The sequence below is a fragment of the Phragmites australis genome, chromosome 5, assembly GCF_958298935.1.
Source record: "Phragmites australis chromosome 5, lpPhrAust1.1, whole genome shotgun sequence".
Classification (NCBI taxonomy): domain Eukaryota; kingdom Viridiplantae; phylum Streptophyta; class Magnoliopsida; order Poales; family Poaceae; genus Phragmites; species Phragmites australis.
The window spans coordinates 13,000,549-13,020,592 of NC_084925.1; positions in this window are offsets into that span (position 1 = coordinate 13,000,549).

A 20,044-nucleotide genomic window follows, 5' to 3' on the forward strand; every position below is an offset into this window, starting at 1 on the left:
CTTTTCAGTATTAGCATTATACTCAAAAAGTAATAGGGAAGATGTGCTCCCCTCATTTTTAGCAGAAGGCACCTCTATCAAGGGCCTTGCTTCTGACCTCATCATAGTATTAGTCGTTAATGATGTTGACAAAGAGGCCTCTAGGTTCCCCATAATCAGGGGCGTTGTCGAGGGAAGCGACACGGAGTTCCAACTCCATAACATGCCTGAACTGTCTTCTTTGATCGCCCCCGGTCCTTGTTGTCGTCGAGACACGAGAGCGTGTGATTGAGGCCTTCCTCAGCCCCTACTACCGTGAACGTGAGGGAAAGAGCCTTTTTTCCTGGAGCATGGTGTGATTAGAAGCTCCATCTCAGAACTGGAGGACGTCAGGTCGAGTGTAATCACAACATCCATTGCTAGGGTGGAACGACCCAAAAGTTCCTCTCCACCGGTACTTGGGAAGAAATACTTGGCATCTGCATGGTTCTTTGTAGTCTCATTACATTTTTGTCTTGGAATATGGTGACTCTCATCAATTTGATTAGTGCACTGAGCTATTCCTTTTTTAGTATTTGAACTAGAATAGAAAATGCAAGGAGTAGGCAATTTTGAAGTGCTTCATGCTGCACAAGTTGATTTCTTCTTTGCACTAGTTGCTAGTCTGTGTCTCTCTGATTCAATGGATAAACAGAGTATTGTACTGTTCTTGTTAGCCACATATGTTGTGCCATTTTTTTATGAGTTCACTCTGAATAAATGTTGCACCAGCTTTTAGTTAGTTGTTAATTCTAAAAAAAGGAGATAGCAATGCTTGTGGCTTGAATATTTTTTAGAGTACATGTTATGGTCATCAACAGCATGTCCAATGATTTATATCTGTTTGTGCGGTCCCTTCGCTGGTGCTTTTCAACAAACTATCCCTTTTTCTATTTAAGCTATCTATCAAGTTTGCTAGTTGGTGTTTATAATGTGATGTTACTTTGTGAGCTCAAGTCATGTATGATGCATCCAATAGCAAGTTCCTTTGTTTAGGTGCCTTCATGCCTCTGGAAGAATTTTAACTTTGATGAGATAGCTTAGTTGAGAATATAGATAGTTAGAGATTACATAAATGTTTCTAGTATATAGTATGATCACAAATTCTAGGTTGCATAGTGCTGAATAACTTACTTAACCATTGGAGAGCATGTGTCATGTATGTGATTCCTTCCCATATAGAAGTTATATGAGCAAATGATAAAATGAGATAGTTATTTACCATACATAGGACTGCAAAGCTCGACTAGGATGGTTATTACACATGCACATTGCATGCCTTTCTTTTAAGAATTGGAAGGGCGCACTGAATAGAACCTATGTGCAAAAAGTTATAACACTAGATTTCAGCCAATGGTCGCAAGTGAAAGGTCATTGGTAAACTTTTGCGGAGTACAAATTGTCAAAAGAAGCACATAAGTTGATTGAGGTGAACAAAGAAAAGTCGAAGAAAAACCTCTACCCTCACAAAGTTGGCAGTCGTGGGTACGTGAGGAAAGAACGATAGTGGCAATAAGGGCTAGATGAACTGAGAGAGAGAGAGAGGTGTCACACCTGAGATGGATGGCTAGAGCAAATGATCGATGTACTTCCTTCGTGGGAGGGGTGCTTCTTACTCGGCTGATAGAGGCTTATGCTTTACAACCTCCAAAGACTAGGAAGTGATGCAAACTCCTGCAAAAGGCTTGCAGACGCCCACGCACAGTCTGCACATGACTCTTTCAATCTAGATAGGGATAGGGACGAGCTCACATTGACCCTGGGAAACAAGAAGCATGGTGGTCGCACACTAGGCGTTGGTGTGATGGGTTAAAAATATGGATTCCCAGGTGCATCGATAGCTACAAGAGTCGAAAGAGATCCCAAGCAGAGCAAGATATACAACAAGAGGCAGAATGAGCTAGGATGATGAACATGCTTGAACTTGCGCTACAATATGAGCAGGAACAGATATACAAAAAAAATAAGGCAGGCAGTACAGGAAGCCATCAGGTATTAACGGGACACCATTGGGAGTGAACAGGAACAACCAACATCATCTCTTAATGTTGTGCCCTCTAGCCCCGGTGGTTGTCAGAGTAGTTGTGCTTCCACAGGAGTTTTGGGCACTAACTCCACTTATCCTATGGACCACATCACAACACGAGCACCGTATGAACTATACATTGGTGCTAAGAACATTACCATCAAGGTAGCTTCTGATGTAGCTTATCCCCACGATGCCCATGAACTTTTGGACGGATGTCTGATACCAGAGGGCTACGCTGTGGTCAAAGTAGACGAGGCAGTTGACCATTAATATCATGTTCAGGTGAACTGCCCTGTAGAGGAAGGGGAGAACACTATAGGAGATAACGAGCACACTTTCATCGCGTGGGTGAAAGCCTACATAATGTTTCCACCAGTGACAGCTCCTAAGGACTTCTACTCTCCACTACACCCCAGGCCATCATCGCCTCGTAGATCTCCCTCTCCTCAGCCATCTCCTAGAAAAAGCCCGCCTCCTTATCCATCACCTCGAAGAAGTCCACCGCTCAAGAAGCCAGCACCATTAAGAAGCCAACCATCATCTCGAAAAACACAATCAGGTTCCGTAGCATCCAAGAATACGGCGTCACCTAAGAAGTCAGTGTCATCTAAGAAGTTGGTTGACCCAAAGATGTTTATTCACTTAATCCTGAGGAAACCAAAAGTATTTTGGACGCCAGTGTAAAGGCTCATTTCCATCCTGCAGCACCTCCACCAAAGCTTGTTGTGCCCGAAGATAGCATGAAATTTTTCATGAATATAGCTAAAGTTAAACAGATGAGGGCAGCTTTAAGTAAGCCACCAACTGACTTCGAATGCAAAAACAAGAAGCAGACCAAGAACAAATCAGGTCTAATCATTAAGGATGCTCTAAGCATTGGGTGCTTTCTGGCTATTTCTAGATTAACAGCAGAGGAACTAGCATAGCTTGTTGCGGGAGCGGAAATCCCAAAGTGGGATGTTACATGGCTATTTTAGTTAGGCAAACATTTGGTCAAACCAAATATAGAAAGAAACCTTACAACTCAAATGCGTCGATTACATCTGTCGTACTTGGAGCAGTCTAAGCAGGGTTTTGAGGTGTTCTCCGTAAGATATAAAGATGAATATTTTCTCAATGGGGATGACTACTTCTAAGTGAAATTTGAGTACTTGTATTGAATGTACAAGGAATATGTCCTCGATGTGGCCATAGTAAGTGCGTGGACTCTGTAAATGAATTATGTATATAATTCACGTTATATGATCTTGTACCTTCAAATCGGCTGACTAACTTCTTTGTTTTGTAGAATGGAGATCCACACAGGCAGGCAAGAATTAGATAATAAAGTAGAAGTCATTGATTTTGGGCTTGTCAATGAGGAACTTTCCATTTATGAAGCAATATGATGTAAAAACTGACTTTCCGGTACATAGAGAATATTCATGATTTGCATTTCCTACTAAATAAAAAGGTACAATTCATTCCACTGAGGAATCATTTCCTCTTAAAGTGTATGGGGCAGCCACCCAACAACAATCTCTGCGGGTTATATGTTCTTACTTTCATGCACGCATTCAATGAAGAGGGAGATGCTGTTAGGTTTAGTGATGTTGATGTATGAAATTACATATCAGTGCCTTCTTTTCAATTTCTATACGTGTTCAAGTACTAGTTCTTTCGATTCTTCCAATGCAGTACTTCAAACAATGCACCAGTGCGTTATTTCCTGTGGAAATACATGTCATTCAAGAACAGATCGCCGGGTTCTTCGACGAACATGTTATCAACCTAAACGGTGAGTTTCATGAACTGATTATGTTGTCGACGCATGAGAGACCTTCAGATGACACCGTACCTTCTAGTAGATAGTATGCGATGAGGAGGAAGTCTACCAGGGGGTTTGATAGTGTATATATCGCCAAATGACACTATATTAATGAATGACATTGATTACTATATATTAATGAAGGACATGGATTACTATGTATTAATGAATGTGTCTTTATTATTGATTTACATTAAATCAGAGTCTCATTGTATACATGTATTGAGAGGGAGAGAGATGGAGAGAGGAGAGAGAGGGAGGAGATATTGAGGGGAGAGAGACATAGAGTGGAGATAGAGAGGAGAGAGAGGGAGGACAGTGAAGAGAGGGAGGGAGAAGATATTGAGAGGGAGAGAGACAGAGAGAGGAGGTAGAGAGGGAGGACAGAGAGGAGATAGAGGGAGAAGAGAGAGAGGAGAGGCAAAACACTGCCGGCTTTAGCTGGCATTGTTTCAGCCGGTAGTGATGGCCTATGCATCACTGCCGGTCCCTTTTGCCAGCAGTGATAGTCGGGGACTATCACTGCCTGTCACTCACTGTCGGTTCCAAAACCGGCAGTGAAGGGGGTTTTCGAGCCAGCAGTGATAGGGGTTTTTAGTAGTGTGTACATGGATATCCATGTACTTTCCTTCGGCTACCTTTTTTGTTTTGACTCCAACACTAACATCGGCTTGCACGTCCGGCTGCATGCACTAGCATTGGCTCATTCGTTTGGTTGCATGCTAATCGTCCCTGGCTGGCTGTGTCTTTGAGATTGATGTCATGAGCAGCTAGCCTGAATCCGGGGCATGTTGCAGGATACGGGCTCTATAGCACGCTCGCAAACAATTTTTTCCCATTACATCAAGTCCAATGGACAGATGCGCTTAGATCTTGTTAGTCCCTTCATTCGCATAGGATATAATTGGGTGGTTCAACATTAGGGTTGCTTGATATTATATATGAACTATTTAAATTAGTCACATCTAAATAGCATATGTTCTGAACTGTTATAACTTTGTCCGATCCACAACTAATAACCTCCTGGATGTTCTTTCTCTCCGATTAGTATGGGAATTTTCACGGTCTAGACTATAAACTAGTCGCATGTAAATAGTATAGATGGATCTAAACCTAGTCGATGACTCCTTTTGTGTATTCTCGATGAGATGTCGATATCGTGAGTATAGAAGACTCGTGGGCTTGAGACTTCTATATGCTTGGGAAATGGGGCTTGTGTCTTGTTGGTTGGAATTGTTTTCCTCAGGGTCCCCTGGCTCCATATTTATATCGGAGCTACCGTGTGGCTCCTGGATTCCTCGAGTAGGATTATATTATCCTTAGAGATAAACTTACATATTTTGTGAGATAACCTGGTACATCCGAGCAATTTCCATATGTCTTGAGAGTACTTTCTCAGGCACAGACGTATGATTTGAGAACATAGGAAATACTAGGGGATCGGGATAAAGGTCAGTAGTAAAGAATAACTCATAAAAAATAAGTACTTCCTACTCCCAATAACTACTTGGGACAGGCGAGGACCTATCTCACCTTCTCGGGCTGGGACCTCCTCAATCGTGAATTCCCAGGCACCCAAAATCCTCGATCATATAGGACTTAGGTGCCGCCTGTTGAAGTCCCCTGCAACATCCCACGTTGTCAGTCCCCACTCCTCTAGATCCCAGATCTCAGCCATAAGGGTCCAGGTTATGGCGGTGAGGGGTGGTGAATACATCCACATTGCAATTGGAGTGGTGGAAATCCCTAATATTTAACTCCAGGTAGGGATGCTTGGCTATTAAACAATCTTTTGTGCCACCCCGACCAGGAGCTCTTGGTGGAGAAGCCGATGTATTCCGTTGCCTTACCTTCATGGAGGCGGAATCCAGCACCGCCGTGTGACCCTACTCGAGATCTTCTTTAGAATGTAGAAGTATCAGAATAGGTCAAGAGTGGGTCGCATGTCCAAATACACCTCACATAGGTGTGTCAAAAAGTTGGGCATTACGATGGTGTTGGGATTGAGGTGGATGAGCTCAATGCCATAGAAGCTAAGCACATATAGGAGGAAGCTGGAAGGGGGGAAACAGAAGCTGCAAGAGAAAAATCAACAAACACCACAGTCCAGGTCACATTTAGGTTAGGGATTTCTTGATCTTCTACTGGCATGTAGGCGACTAGAGCGCGCAAAGGAATAATCTCGTAACGCACCAGCTAGACCAACACCTACTCTGTGACGTCCGACACTACCCATGTCGGAATCATGGACTTGCCAGCGGCGGAGGTGGAGGCATCTTGCTTTTCTATTTTCTTGCAGCCCATGAGGTCCGGAAGGTGGGGGAAAAGGTGAGGGCTTTGGTGATGGTCGTAGGCACTAGAAAGGAAATGGAAAAGGCAAGGGCTTGAGGAAGACAATCACGGAGAACAAAAGTGTCACACGAGCTACCTCAATTCCTTTTTATACAAGGATAAAGTGACACTTGACGATTCTCCGACTAGCATGACACCAGTTCCAATTACAACTCAGGGCCACAATTTTTTATGCCATTGTGCCATCGCATTTAATGCCATGAATCTCTTTTGATGAATGCGAGAGCAGTTGGAACAAAATCCCAAGGAAACCGCCACACAATGTTCGAACATCATCATGATCCTCTACCAGGGAAAGAATCTTTTCACCACTACATGAATTTTGCACTGCGACAGTTCAAATTTCAAACCCATCAAGTGAAGATTCTTTTCTCCCTGTCCTTTTGAAAGGTTGGGATGATATTTCTTGGATGACTCAAAATTCCTACTCGGATGGAATACCTACTCATGGGGCTTATGCAAGTACCCGGAGATGTTCAAAATCGTGACCAGATGATCTGAGGACTTTTAGACACCTAGCTAGATGTAAAATTCTATTTGGGGATCCGAGTTATCACTTGAAAAAATAGCATATCAGAATGTTTCTCTTTGTTAGGATAAGCTTTTGATCCATCACAACCTTATTTCATGTACAAATAGGGGGCTTGATGATGGGTAGTATAAAACTATCGTATATAATTGTCTTATATGTATACAGGTCCCCTAGGGTTTCATGTATTCTTGGGGCATACATTCATGCTTATGAAAGGAATCTTTAGACGTATAGAAACTACCTGTACGTACCAGGGTATCCTATAAACAGGGAAGTCTATCTCTAAGGATAACAAAATCCTACTCTAAAAGGAGTCCGAAGGCTAAACGGCAACCCATATATATATACAGAGCTAGAGACACTACGGAGGTTCGGAGGATAAGACAATCGAAGTAAGACAAGCCATAAGCCATTAGCCACAACAAGCCAAACAGAAGCTAGAAGTGCTGCAGATATCCCAAGCCTTCTGTAATCACAATCTACATCAACATCTCGTCGAGACTACACGCAAGAAGCCCTTGACTAGGTTTAGATCTCATGTAGGCTTTCCAAGACCCCCTTGTAATGTATCTTAAAGATCAATACAAGAACATATGATGTAGGCATATTATCCTTCGGGAGGCATGAACCTGTATAAGCCTTACCTTTCGATGCATGATTCGGCAGAAGGGAGTATCCCGTACTTAGTCTCGTATTTGTGAGATCGACGGTTTACTAATCATTGACATATGGGACTGGTGAAGATCTATCAGACTCACGACTCGGCCATTAAGTAACTCAGGAGCACATAAAGAGAGAAAAAAGAAAAATAAAATTGAACATTGTTCACGAGGAAAATTCTAACTTTATTCTTAGAAAATGATGTGACCTATACTTCGTCTACTTACTTACTAATAAGAACCAAAGCTGAGTTGATGAGCTAAAATTTCCACTTAGACCTAACATTTGAGCTAGGCACACTGAGTTGGCTATGCAGGAACTCGGAGAGTGGTCTTAACCTCTTTGCCCTATTTTGGACGTTGAGGGTTTAAATTCTTCCTCCATGGAAATTGGCTCATGAAGGGGTAGTTGTGCTGCAAACTCAAGGCTCTTCCTATCGCACTTCAACGCCATATGCTTGTCACCTCAGATGTGGATGACTCCTTTCGGAATTAGCATCTTCAGGGACCGGTAAGTTTAGTGAACAACTACCATGAAGGTCACGAAGGCTGGCCAACCAAGGATTACATCATAAGCTGTGTCGAATTCGGCCACATCGAATTGGACCTTCTTCATTTGGAATTTATCTGTATTCTCAAATATCACTGGTAGTGAGACCTGTCCGAGGGGTTTGGACGAAACCTTAGGATTATGCCAGAAAGGCATATTTTATCGGCTCCATCTTAGATCTTGGTATATGCATGTTATCTAGAGCACTGAGAAACAAGATGTTGATAGTGGGTTCAGCCACTATCGGATAGTGTCCTGGGTGGCTGATAACACTAAGGCAGTCAGATTCGTCAAACGAGATAGGAACATCCACCCACTTGAGGGCATGGCGCTCTTTTGCTCTGCGTTCTTGCTTTGTTGCTTGGACTTGTAGCTAGCTGACCCTCCAAACATGTGGTTCACCTCATGAGAGTCTGCATGGAAAGGGACATCATCAACCTCCAATGGCTTGAAGCCTAAGGCCTTCTTTGAGTGTTGTCCCTTCCGTTGTTGCTCCTCAAGTTGATTGAGTCGGATGCGACAGAACTTGGTGTCATGGGTGTCTGACTTGCGAAACGTGCACCACCTTTTCTTCGAGTTCCCTCCTGACACCAACTTCTTCCCTTTATCGGAAGTCTTCCAAGCAGTGGAAGTCTTTTTCGTGACAAGCGGCCATGACGTTGTGCTCTCCAGCCTCGCTATTCTTATGAGATTTGTCTGTCTTCCTGCTGAACTTGTGCTTCTCACATGACTTGGAGCTCTCGAACTCCATGCCTGGTAGGGGATGGTTGTCTCCTCTGTCTAGTGATCCTACTCAGATATCTCGGACATATTATACTCAGATCTTTAGACTCCCAAAGATTTAGGAATCCTTCTCAAATAAGGGATAACTTTCGTATCCAGGACGAATAACTTCCATGTATATCATCTCCATACTTTACTTTGTGGCGTCAGTGGCGGATCCAGAAAAAATTGAAAGGGTGTGCAATAAAATTAAGTAAAGTGCAATACAAATTGTGTAAATAAGAGTTTTTACAATAATATAAATTGCAAACAGTACAAGCCTACATCAGTATCAAAAATTTTGAACATCCACGGTAAAATGTGCAGTAATTACCTTTTTTTGTTTATTTTCAGATGCGTGCAGCAACTGCCCACAAATCCACAGCCGAGCTGCACAACCACACGGGCAGTGTGGGCACTGGGGCCGAACGGGAGTCTTCTTGAATTAGAACAGATCTGATTAAAAGAAATCGTGCAATAGTGACAACCATGCAGGCTATCGTTTTAATTTGTTCATCCATTGATCGCCTCCTCTTGATCTATAAGTACATTATTATCATTTCAGAGGCATTGAAGTGCGAGTTGCAACAAGAATACTAGCAAACAAGCTATCCCACCTATATTCTCACATATCTTCCAAGAATTTGGCAACCATCCCAGACTGAATATTATGAGTAATCATTGGAATCGTGAGATAATAGTGAGTTCAACCGTCCTAGACTGAATATTTGGAGTGGTTAACTGAATATAATTTGTTCAGAGTGTTGCGTGTGGTCATAAAAATCATAATATGCCTATTATTTTGCTAAATCTCATGGCATTAAGCTCCACTTAATCAATCAGGTAACATCTAAAGTCTAAACACAGGAACAACACAAGATTAACCCAAAAATTCTAAGAGCAACAAGAACACTACCTCATTGCAACAGAATATGCCCTCAAATCCGTAACCGACGCACTGGATCAACTGCTAACAACGTCAGCCTCATGCAGTATAGGGGTCTTAGGGCTAGACTAAATCAACATCAACTTACATTGGGCTAGTGCAGAAGGGCTGGATACGAGTTCAGCAGCGAGAACAGACGGGCGAAGTGGCACTGCGGCTGCCGGCTGTGAGGGCGCTGGGGGACTGGGGACGTGGGGGCATGCTGGCGTGGGGCACTGGGGCAGTCCGATGGCCAGCGGAGGTGCGAGGTGGAGCCGGCGAGCCACGGAGCATGCAACATGGGTCACCGGTCACGTCGAGTCGGTGAGGCGACATGGCGGGGCTAGAGCACCGGAGGGTCGCAGCCGGCATGCACAAGCACGGCGCGAGCCAAGAGCGGACCGATGCCCCGCACCCCAACGGTCAATGGCGGCAGTGACGGCTTGGGCGGTGAAGCCAGTGAGGTGGCTAGGGCGAGCAAGGTGTCGGGACTCTGGATTTGGGTGACTGGGCATGGGTGAGCAGCCAAGCCGAGCAGATCTTCAGACTTGGAGTTGAGCTGTGCTAGGAGGATACAGGGTATTCTTTACTTTTTGGGTGGGTCTCGACCCTACATGGCGGCCACGGTTAGCCCGGTATCAGTAAGTTGTAGTTGATCCTTATATTACTTTTATTGATATATGGAATATATAATATTAATTATACATCTATGTTAGTTTTAATTTTGAAATAGTCTGAATTAATGATTTGTATATATGGCTTTAAAGCTGAATCGTTAGTAAAAATGATTAGTATATACGGCTTCAATTTTATTATGGTCTGTTCTAATAATTTGTTCAAACGATTCTAGTTTAGAACCGTTTATACTAATTATTTTTTAAAAAAATTAAAAATTATTTATAAAGATCTGATTTGTTCAAATAGTTTAAAAATCATCTATATAAACATGATTTATACAGACAGTTTAAAAAAGTGTCACATATCAAGTTTTTGAACTGTCTGTACAAATATTTCCTATTACCGATAGATCTCGAGGAATTACATGTCGGCTATCCAATTATCGATAAGGGACTAGTCAGTACTCCGATTGCTGATAGGTGGCTAATCAACAATTATAGTGCTGATTAACACCTATTTATATGACTTTTCTATTTTGAATATTATTTTTGTAATTTTCCAATAAAACAATATTATTTCAAAAAAGATTCCAAATTAATATCTCATTGAAGAAGTTGGAGCGAAATTTCTTAGTTGAAACCTATTTTAATTTCTAGATTTAAATAAAAATGAAAATAAAATCAAAAGCAAACTCGAATGTTGGTTGTCCCAGCCTAGGGATGCAAGTTTCATTTTTTGTCTACGTGAAACCTACTCTATTGAACTAAAAATACACTTCTTCCTCTTAATTTCTAGTTGACCGTGAAACCTACTCTTTTGAACTAAAACTACACTTCTTCCTCTTAATTTCTAGTTGACTTTTCCCTTGAATTTAAAGGTCAAATAAATTAGCCGTAATTTAAACACCTATTAGTTGACCCACTTGCATCCCTAGACAAATTCATCCTGCTCCTCTGCTTGCTGCTGCTCAACCCAAGCCACCCAGCAATCGACTTAAACGGACAAGTAGGCCAAAGTAGTTGTGGCGGATGACATGTAGACCCCACAGCCTTTTGTTTAGATAAGGGAAAACATAAAGAAAAAACCCATTAGATAGACATTTTGTACAAAGCTCACAAAATATCTGAATTAACCATTAAACCGCTTGCAACTCTTGAGTTACGTCAAATATCCCCAATTGCTTGTCGCATGGAATTTTTTTCATGAGAATGTCAACACTACTACAGAACAATATATCACTGCCAGCTGTAAAACTCATTCACTATCAGTTTTGGAGCTATCAGTTTTGGAGCCGGCAGTGGGTAACGGGCAGTGATAGTTAGGGACTATCACTGCCGGCTCCGTGCACCAACAGTAAAAGCGGTTATTACTGTCAGCTGAAGGATTCGGCCAGTAGTGATTTTCAAGGCATCACTGCTGGCTGAAAGTTTTAGCCAGCAGTGTTGTGCCTCCCCCCTTCTACTCCGGCCCTGTCCTCCCTCTCTGTCTCTCTCCCACTCAATACATATATACAATGAGACATGTAATGTAAATCAATAATAAATGCACCTTCATTAATACATAGTAATTTATGTCATACATATATAAATAATATGTCTCACAGGTCACCCCGAAAAGTCGGTCAAGTTGAGCCAATCCAGTATCCCTCTACCTCTCCCTTGATGATGATCGCGTATGATGATCACGTCTTCGCACGGACGGCTGACAGCGTGTATACGTGCAGGGATGCGGGGGGTCGATGGTGGTGGAGCGAAGGACCTAGCCACGCTTGATCGAACGTAGTGTTGCCTGAGCTTCAGGCTCACCGGCATGTCAAAGACATCGAAGTACGACTCCTGAAAGCTAGTACGTTTTGAGCATTCGACCTCCTCCGCAACACACTGACAGGCCACCCTCTTGTCCTCGTCCTCCTGGGCACGCTGCTTCTTGCTCCTCCACAATGCACAACTGACGGACCAGCTTCTCATCCTCCTCCTCTTAGGCGCACTGATGGGCCACAGCTTCTAGCTCCCCCTTCGCATCATCGTTGGAAGGCCATTCTGTCGAACAATCGTTCGACGATACCAACTCCGAAATACACCTTCATTAATACATAGTAATTCATGTCCTATATTAATAGATAGTAATTAATGTTCTTCATTAAAATGATGTCATTTGGCGATATATAAGCGGTCTAACCCTCTGGTAGACTTCCTCCTTGTCGCATACTCTATACTAGAAGGTACGGTGTAATCTGAAGGTTTGTCATTGGTCTACGGCACGATCGGTTCATGAAACTCGCCGCTTGGGTTGATAACATGTTCTATGAAGAACCCGATGATTTATTCTTGGAGGGCATTTATTTCTACAGGTTGTAACTCATTTGTGTGTAGTTTGGAGCGATGCGTTTGAAGAATCGAAGGAATTAGTCCTTGAACACGTGTAGAAATTGAAAAGAAGACATCGATATGTTATTTTGTACCTCAAGATCATTGAACCTGACAGCGTCTCTGTCGAGGCTGAATCTGTGCATAAAAGTTAGAACATAAAATGCGCAGAGATTCTTGCCGGGTGGCTGCCTCATATACTTCAAGAGGAAATGATTCGTCAGTAGAACGAATTGAACCTTTTTATTCAGTAGAAAATACAAGACATGAATATTTCGTGCGTACCAGAAAGTTATTTTTTACATTATACTCCTTAAATGGAAAGTGAATAACACTCTTTTTGCAGTATCTTGTGTACGCCTTATACGTAAATATGAATACCAATTAAACTCAGATGCAATCGTCGAGATGATAAAATGACCGAGTTTACCTGTTTAGCATGTCGATGAGGTTCTGGTAAGTTGTCTGAGCTCTCTTTTATGAGTTCAAGACAATGATCTTGCTTAAGTCTGGGTGGATGACAAGGAGGATCCAATGAAATCTGCAACAATATTATGTCATCATAGCAAATTAGTACTAGAATCGAATTACCCATAAAAGCAGAACGCTAAGGTGCGCAAGCATGTACTCATTGCTGTTAGGTAAGAGTATGAATTTCTTGTATTGGTGGTGAAGCATACACTTCAATATATAGTTCACGGTGAAGTCTGGACTATTTTTTACAAGCGTCTCGTTCACAAGCCTAGGATCGATGAATCCTACTTTACGAACAAATTATTGTCTGCATGCGCAGATCTCCATTCTACAAAATAGAGACATTAGCTATGCAATTTCAAGGTACAAGATCATATAACATGATTCATATGCATAAGTCACTTACAGAGTCCATGCTCTAACTATAACCACGTCGAGGGTATCTTCCTTGTACAGTTCATACAAGTCCTTGAAATACACCCAAAAGGAGCCGTCCCCATTGAGGAAATATTCATCTATGTATCTCACGTGGAACGCCTACAAACCCTGCCTGGATTGCTCCAAGTACCATTGATGTAATCGGTGTATTTGAGTTGTAAGGTTTCTTTCTATGTCTGGTTTGACCAAAGGTTTGGTTAACTCAAACGGCCATATAACATCCAACTTTGCAATATCTGCTCCCACAGTAAGCCGTGCTAGTTCTTCTACTGATAGTCCAGAAGTAGCCAGGAAGTCCCCATTGCTTGGTGCATCCTGAACGATTGGAGCTGATTTTCTCTTGGCCTGCTTCTTACTGATACGTTTGTAGTCACTCGGTGGCTTACTTGAAGCCGCCATCGTCTATTTAGATTTGACCATATTCATAACAAATTTCATGGTATCTTCAAGTATAACAGGCTTCGGTGGAGGTGGTGGAGAATGGAAATGAGCCGTGACACTAGCGTTCACAATCTTTTTGGTTTCCTCAGCAGTGAGTGAATAGACATTCTTGGGTTCTGCCAACTTCTTAGATGCCACTGATTTCTTAGATGATGTCATCTGCTTGGATCTTGCAGAACCTGATCTTGTTTTCCGAGCTGATGGCTGGCTTGTTGATGGTGCTGGCTTCTTGAGCGGTGGACTTCTTCAAGGCGATGGCTGAGGAGGTGGACTTCTTTTGGGAGATGACTGAGGAGAGGGAGATCTTTGAGGCGACGGTGGTCCGGGGCATAGTGGAGAGTAGAGATTTTCGATAGTTGTCCCTGGTGGAAGCACTATGTAGGCCTTCTCCCATACGATGAATGTGTGCTTGTTCTCTCCTATAGTGTTTACCTCCTCCTCTACGGGGTAGTCCAACTCAACATGACGGTACTCGTTAACTGCCTCGTCTATTTCAACCACGGCGTAGCCCTCCGGTATCGGACGTCCGTGCAAATGTTCATGGGAGCCGCAGGGATAAACCACGTTGGAAGCCACCTTGATGGTAATGTTCCTATAACTAATGTGCAGTTCACATGGTGTCCGTGCTGTGATGAGATCCACGGGATATGTGATGGGGTCAGCTCCTGAAACTCCCATGGACACACAACTACTCTGACGAGCACCAGGGCTGGAGCGCGTAACATTAGGAGACATTGCAGGCCATTCACGATCGCTCACAATGGCGTCCCGTTCATGCATGAGGGCTTGTTGTACCGCTTGTGCTATCTTTTCGTCTATATGTTCCGTCTTACGTTGTAGCGCTTGTTCAAGCATTTGCATCATCCTATTTTGTTTTGCCTCTAGCTCTGCTTGGGATCTCTTTCGACTCTTGTAACTATCGATGTCGCCTGGGAATCCATATTTCCAACCCATCACCCCAACGCCTCGAGTGCGACCACCTTGCTCCATGTTTCCCAGGGCCAAGGTGATCTCGTCCCTATCCCTGTCTAGCTTGAAAGAGCCTTGTGCAGACTGCTTGTGGGCTTTTGTAAGCTTTTTTGCAACAATTTGCATCACTTCCTGATCTTTTGAGTTCGTAAAGCATAAGCTTCCATTAGACGAGTAAGAAGCACCCCTTCTGAGAAGGAAGCGCGTCGATTGATCTCTCCAGCCCTCCGTCTCAGGTGCGACACCTCTCTCTCGCAGTGATCTAGCTGTTGTTGCCACTACAGTTCTTTCCTCACGTACCCACGACTGCCGACTTTGTGGGGGTAGAGGTTCTTCTTTGAGTTTGTTTTATTCACCTCACTCAACCTATATGCTTCTTCCGACAACTTATACTCCACAAAGGCTTGCCAATGATCTTCCAGTTGTGGCCACTTGCAAAAATCTGGCGTTGTACCTTTCTGCAAATACGTTCTGTTCAGTGTGCCCTTCTAGTTCTTAAATGAAAGGCGCATGATCATTAGCGTCTTATGTTTAGTTACTTCCATATCTGTCCCTTTAGGGAAGTCAAACTTCTCTAATATCTTGGGTCACAAGATGTCATTCTTGATCGAATTAGGAACCACGTGTGGATCATCATGTTCGCAAGTCCACAATCTGTAGCTGATGGGTACGTCATCCTTAATAGCAATCCCATAGACTGATTTGTAGGACCCCAGAACTCTCTCTAGTGCAGTTGGCTCCCCTGTTGGTGAGACCTCAGTGATCACAAATCGTCTCGTAGGCATCTTCTAGGGACCTTAGACACGATGCCGCTCCTGGGATTGCTCGTTGTCGTGACCCTCCGGAGCATCAAGCATCTGCGCATAAGCGAAAAAATATTGGGAACCTATATGATAATATGTAGAACAGATGTATTCATCTACTTATGAATTACCTCATCGCCTCCACAGGCGTTTGTTTGTTCCAGGTTGAGGTAGTGGCTCGGGCTGCCTTTTTCAATGTTTGATGGCGTCACTACATCTCCTTCTAGCACCTGGGTTGGATCGGCGGTTGGTGATACCATCCCTTCCTGGGAGTTCTGCATACGATGACGACGAGCGGTTGAGTATTCTATATATAAAGAGCAAAGGAAGGACAGAGATAGAGATAAAACCGATGAGGGAGGGAGGGAGGTTGTCAAAAGAGTGAGATAATCATAAAGGAGTCGATAGATAAAAAAGTCACATCTCACATAGCAAAATAGGCATAAAGGTACTGACAGTTGACACATTGATCTTACAAGTCACATCGTCTTACATAGCAAAATAATAATGATTACAACCAGAACTAGGATTATGATATCTTTACACGTGAAATCACACTTCTTATTTTTGAAATTAGCCAATTTTAGCTCGGCTTGGATGACTTAACTGTTGTATGCCACAACAGCTTCATGTTTGAACTTGTATCCTTTGTAATATGCTCCTTTGAATTCATTAACTTGTGCGTGACATTCCTCCCAACTGGAGAACACTCCACTTTGCCAACCATGATGAACAATATACCAAGTCATAACAGTCCTAAATTTCAAAGAATACGCAAAAATGATATACTATAAACCACAGTAACACCAAAGAATATTCTTGCAAGAAACTATTAGGCACAGTGGCTCTAGCAAATGGTCTTATTAGGACTTTAGTGCTGATTACATGTTTAGAGAGAAATCATTGTCTTGAGAGAAACTGCTCTCTGAACTAGTAGGACTGACACATAAATGATTCCTTAAGAAGAATGCTTCCTCTCCGAACATATAATCAGTACTAAAGTCCTAGAAGTAATAAAGAAATATGGCATTGAGCCATATCATCATCACCACTATTTTTATTGTATTTCAAAAGAAGAAAACCAACAAAGAGTCTATTATTTGATTGATCTGCATCAGATTATGGAGATAATTATATACGACTGCAAGCTCAACTAGGATAGTGAAAAGACGTGCAAGGTGTATGTGTAATAACCATCCTAATCGAGCTTTGCAGTCATATTTATGGTAAATACTTCACCAATTTCATCATTTGCAAAAAACTAAAACAAGTAAGAAAACAATGCAGTTAAAATATGCGGAAACAAGAGATACAAATTTGATATAAAATTGATATGCAGAAAAGGTCATTAACAAGGCTCCATGATCTTCTTCGCATCAGAGATTCGATCCATGTTCTGTTCACACAAGTACTTGACATAAACTTAACATTTATACCAACATTTCTATCCAATGATTAGCACCCTCCCAACTCATACCAGTGTTTACCATTTTATGGCTATCACCCCAGCAATCAAAACATGAAACTATCCAAGAGGAATTCTCATCCAGATAAATGATAATGTGCATCGCATTACAGTGACAAGCATTCCTCATTCAAAGTTTCAAACTACACCATGAAACTTCCATTCTAGACTTTCCCCCCTTGACGATTGAAGAACTGCATAACCCAATGATTTGCAGCTAAATGTGCAAACAGACACCAACACTTCCACTCCTACAAGAACATACATTTTGCTTGTTCCAACATTACACCCCAAACTGGAAATCCAAAGTTCACAAATTCAATCAACGTGTTCCTCTATTAAAATTCAATCGACGAATATTTGCAAATGAAAAGTTTCAATCTACAGCAAATGTGTACCGTTGGCCACCATTCCTCGAGCTAATTTTTTTAATACTCCAGTATCATTTCAGCAATACCAGAGACATACATAGACCAGGTTGGATGTTCAACAATAGCTTAGGGTAGCGAATACTGCCACAACTTTAGGAACTCCCAAAAGGTGAGGAGAGGAGAGGAGATGAGAGGAGAGGAGGAGGATGGCGGGAGATGTTGTCACTAACCTTGGGACGGTGGGGCTTCGGGATGGGGACGATGGGCTCCGGGACAGGGACGACGGGCTCTAGGGATGACGAGGCTCCAAGAAGGGGAGGTTGGGGCTCCGGCAGGGGGACGGCATTGGGGCTCCAGCACGGGGAGGCCGGGGCTCCGGGACAGGAATGACGGCATCAGTGGGTGGCTGTGAGAAAGGGGAAAAATTTCTAAGTGTCAGAGGATGCGTGGAATCGAGCAGTTTTATAGGGGGATGACATTCACTGTTGGCTGAAGAAGTGCACCGGTAGTGAAAGGGGACCTTCACTGCCGGCTCAATAGGACAACCGGTAGTGAAAAGGGTTTCACTGCCTGCCCAAGTAGTCCACTGGCAGTGAAAGTTGTTTCACTGTCAGTCGAATATGTCCATCGGCAGTGAAACCCATTTCACTGCAAGGGCATGGGGTGCAAATAATTTGTTTTGGCTGCGCGTCGCCGAAACTCGAACCCACGAGCTGCCCCTAGAAAAATATGCTACACCGCTGCGCTACTCGATTGTTTTTGATTGATTTTTTACTATCTGTATTTATTAATATTATGTTAACCTAAAATCCTAATACATATTTATTTAAATTACAAATTAAAACTTCCATAACATAAGTGATGTATAATTGCATCTAAAACAAATTCATACATAGTAATTAATACAATTTAGCTACTTTGCCTTAATGATTCGCCCTTCCTTATGATCAAGGCGTACACAGGGAGGTTCGTCCGTATCTTCCATGGGATCTAGGTCGACGTCCACTCCGAAAGGAGGTAGCGCATCGAATTGATTGTAGTCTTCCTCGTCAACAACATTCTCCACTTCGACAATCCTTATTTTTCCTTGAAGAAGCACGTGGAGTTCATCCTTGTTAGTTGGGACCGGGTCCATTACATAGAATACTTGCATAACACCATTCACAAGTATGAATGGTTCTTCTCTGTATCTAATGAGTTTTTGGTCCACTGTAGTCATACCATACTTGTCGATCTTCACACCCCCTGGGAGTCTGACCCATTGGCACTGGAAAGGAGGAACATTTAACACTCCATAGTCGAGCTGCTAGATCTCCTCTATGAATCTGTAGTAGGTCTCCCTATTTCCATTGTAGTCGTAGGCATCTATACGGACACCACTATTTTGGTTGGCGCTCTTATTATCCTGAGCTCTCGTATAAAATGTGTTGCTATTTATGTCGTAACCTTGGAATGTGAGGATTGTAGTTGACGGTCTATGAGCCAACACATTCAACTGAGCACACTCTATCTGCTTATCCAAAATGATCCTGATGCTCTCATGCGATCCAAACATCAGACTCCCCTAGGTTTCTGGTGCTTAGCATGGTCTGGTGTTCTTTGATATACGGGTCCACTACAACTGTGTTGCAGAACTGTGAAATGTGCATGTGTGAATGAAACGGGGTCGTCAGTACGGAATGAGTTTTCACCTATCGTCCATTTCCCATGTAGCCTCCCCCCATGGCGAGATATAGGCACTCCAATCGATTTGAGATTCATATAGATGACGTAGAAATCAATGACCTCTCGGTTCCCCAGCCCTCGCCATGCACCCTTACGGTTTATTTTGGTTACGAACATATTTCTTTAGAACTCCCATGAACCTCTCAAAAGGGTACATCTGATGTAGAAATACAGGGCCAAGAATCTGTATCTCTTTCACAATGTGAATATTGAGATGCACCATGATATCAAAAAATGATGGAGGGAACAACGCCTCAAGCTTGGTTAGAGTCTTGACCACGTTTTCCTGCCGCTTATCTAGCTTGGCCGGATCGATGGCCTTCTGTGATATCGCATTGAAGAATAAACACAGCTTTATGATTGGATTTCAGACCTTCGGCGGCAGAATACCTCTAATTGCAATTGGAAGCATTTGTGTCATCATGACATGACAATCAAGAGACTTCATGCCAGTTAATTTCAAGTCTTTCATGTTTACTAGTCTCTTTATGTTGGCGAAGTAACCGGATGGAACTTTGATTCCATGCAAGCACTTGCACATTGCAATTTTCTCCGCCTTGCTCAAATTGTAGCTAGCGGGACCAAGATATTTGTTGCATTCTTCCATATCTTTGGGATGTAGATCCTGTCTGAGTTTCAAACATATCAGATCCTTCTGTGCTTGGAGTGTATCCTTTGTTTTGCCAGGTATGTCTAGTAATGTACCAATCAAGCTATCACACACGTTCTACTCAATGTGC